Source organism: Homalodisca vitripennis, unplaced genomic scaffold, assembly GCF_021130785.1.
Source record: "Homalodisca vitripennis isolate AUS2020 unplaced genomic scaffold, UT_GWSS_2.1 ScUCBcl_4801;HRSCAF=11196, whole genome shotgun sequence".
Taxonomy (NCBI): Eukaryota; Metazoa; Arthropoda; class Insecta; order Hemiptera; family Cicadellidae; genus Homalodisca; species Homalodisca vitripennis.
This window is the reverse complement of record NW_025780913.1, coordinates 39,566-42,889: the sequence shown is the minus strand read 5'-3', so window position 1 is coordinate 42,889 and position 3,324 is coordinate 39,566. Positions and strand designations below refer to the sequence as shown.

At 30.5% G+C, this 3,324-nt stretch overlaps 1 non-coding gene across 1 annotated transcript; it reads left to right on the top strand.

Moving 5' to 3' along the window:
* The first annotated feature begins 1,368 nt into the window (after nucleotides 1-1,368).
* Nucleotides 1,369-1,439, top strand: Trnaa-agc. The gene has a single exon. It is a non-coding gene; the product is annotated as a tRNA-Ala (tRNA).
* Nucleotides 1,440-3,324: the final 1,885 nt, after the last annotated feature.

The following is a 3,324-nucleotide window of genomic DNA, read 5'->3' as shown; positions in this document are numbered from 1 at the left end:
ATCTGGCTGCACCAAAGCGAAAATTTACAGACTCAAACGTGGTGACTTGGTACCAAAACAGCGTTTCTCTATCCAGTAGCTTCTGTAATCGAGAGTTATCTGTAAAAATCCATTAATTCCAATTCCATTACAACTTACTGCACTACTTACGATGGCTCTACTAGGGGAATACCAAAGGAAACCGTGAAAACTTTATTTTGTATGAAACGATGACTCAAACAAATCCACGTCGAATATTGTAAGCTAAATCCAATAACATTATTAAATAATATTTCAGTTACAATAATATAAAACTTGCAGAAATGTCTGTTTTAAATAGTATATTCTAAAATATTGGCATATAAAATAATTAAAATTAGCACCTTACAATATAAAATAATATACTACAAGAAAATAGAAATCATCGATTGGAGCTTCTTCTTACGAGACCCAATTTGGTAAATAAGTGTTGTTCTCATAAAAGGCAATGTGATCCTCATGGCTCTGCTCACCACTTATTGGTTGGCCCATATTGCCACTCTATTCCTCCCCCAACACCTCCCGGGCTATTTGGCTGCTTGCGATCCCCAACGTATTATTGAATCTACATACAACAAATATTCAAAAATGATAATCCGTCAATGTAAATAATAAACTGTACAAATAATTTAAAGGACTCGCGTCAACAAGTACGAGTATATAAATAACAAAAGTTCAAAGAGGTCAAACAAATATTTTATTTGCAGCAGTTTCCTTGTTAGTTTCTTGGTCTTACTCAACACAACACACAACTCCTTGTAATTTATTTCCTTATAAATGATTTCTTTCGGGATTTTAAAACTGTTCATCTATAAACAGGGATTAGATATATTACCTGTACAATTCGATGAGAAATACAACATAGCTGTAGAGAGAGGAAGGTAAAAATGTAATTTATATTTCTTGTCTGGTTATCGGCACTATATATATATATATATATATATATATATATATATATATATATATATATATATATATATATATGTATATATATTTTTTTTCTCCTGAGTACTTTAAAGTGTACACAAAAACAGAAACAAATATTCAGTACTCATGTTTAATTTTCGAGTTACCAGAACCCTTCGTCAGAACCACACTGAATTAAAACATATATACAGAACTTAAACCAAGAACAAAATAAATACCATAAACATGTCCGCCGGGAGCAAGTACCTTTTGTTATTCAATGTTTATTGAAATTAAATAAGGCTATTGCCATTTATAGAATATAATGTAAATAAAAGTCGTTTGATAGGTATTTGGTCTTCCGATCATATGCTAGTTTGCTTATTTAAACGCATATGTGACAGATACGGCCAAATACAAAATAATTGAATCTGAAAAAGTAAGTGCTCTGTGGTGTAATGGTAACACATTCACCCAGCAAGTGAGAGATCCGGGTTCGACTCCCGGCGGAGCAAATACTCTGTGTGATTCAGAAATTAAATAAGGCTATTGCCATTTATACAATTTAATGTATGTGTAATGGTAGCACATTCACCCGGCAAGTGAGAGATCCGGGTTCAACTCCCGGCGGAGCAAGTACTCTGTGTGATTCAATGTTTATTGAAATTAAATAAGGCTATTGCCATTTATATAATTTAATGTATATATATATATATATATATATATATATATATATATATATATATATATATTTACATTATATTATAGTGACACAGTTTTGAAATGTTGCATGCAGCCTGGCGAATCTATATACCTTGTGATTAGTAATGTATATCTTCTTGCTGGAGAATTCTTCACCTTGTTTTTATGAATATTTTGCACTTCTAAATTTAGCTTCTATCAAGCATATTTTTTAAATTTATTGAAAACTATATAAAAGTACGGATTTTTGTTTAGGGGTTATGTGCCTCAATTAAATTATGTTAAACAGCAAAGAAACATTATCAAGTAGCACCTTTAATTCGTTAATATCTTATGTATGTTTCTTGAGGCAAAGTTATGTAAGCTATTTCGTAATCTATCTTTAGAAGCGTTATTTATTTAGTGTATATAGACCTCTGATCACAAAATCAGTACATCTCATAAATTTATAACACAAATAGCTTAGGTATCGTGGCACAGCATTCGAGTCAAGAGTCCCTCTGCCATAATGGCAAACCAGCTTTCTGGCTGTAACAATTAATGAGGGGAATGTATAGAGTGATTAGATTAACATCGATCATTTCCAAACGAAATTTTAAGTTAATAACATAAACTAATAGTGGCCACTTAACCATTTATTAAAACATCCTTCAAGTTTTAAATTTAGTATTGCAATGGAATTTAAATATTAATAATTAACTAGGCTAAAAATAGTTTTAATATTTCGTACATTCAATTAATTGATGTTTTATTTGTCTGTTATTGTAACAATTCTTTGTTCTAAATAGATTAAAATGATTCATTAATTAATATGAAGTGTGAAGTGATAAATGAAATAATAATATTTAGATCGTTCTTGTACATAGTAAACTAATCATGTGCTGAAATATTTATTCTAAATAAAATCCAATTTTGTTATCCTGTATCATTAACTTTGCCTCCCGGAACAATTTCATGTTTACTCCGTTTAGTTCACACATTTTCTCTCTTGGCTTTTGAAGTAGCGATTATATGAAGCAAGGGTTCTGTCTTTATATCATAGCACTGATTATTCTGTGTAAATAAATCAAGGTTCATTAGCAGCCTGTATTAAATATATATTAAACAAGAGCATACTATGTTCTTACATTTTATATAACTTGCTTAGTAAGTTATATAAATGCATGCTGATTTAACTTGCCAACCAGATAGATTGAGCATATTTTGCAATTATTTACATTTTGCCTTTAAATGGCAACATTTAATATCAACGAATACTTTCCTGAGGAGAAGTGAAGTAACGAGGTTCACTATTGGCAGGATTAGCTTTTGGCTGATGTGACCATTCAACCGGCAATAATTGCACTGTACTTTCGTGACATTTAACAATAATTGCTGTAGCTGATAACGTACTGACTTTGATTATGAAAATTACTTCCACTTATAATTATATAAGTCTAATCTATACTCCTCCTCTGAGTCATAGTCTAATTCTTAAATAATTGTTTGTGATTTTAGCTAACTGTTTATATTTTTAAGCCATAGCGTTATCTCATATACACAAATAATGTAAACACAACTCAACATTACCGATAACACTGTCTAAGCGTTAGCTTTAGAAATATCGCAAATTGATATTTTCCAAGGTTTATCTGGAATTAGTTACCCTTTAAACCTCAGCCCCCTTGTTAATAACACATAGTTAAGGACTATAATTTT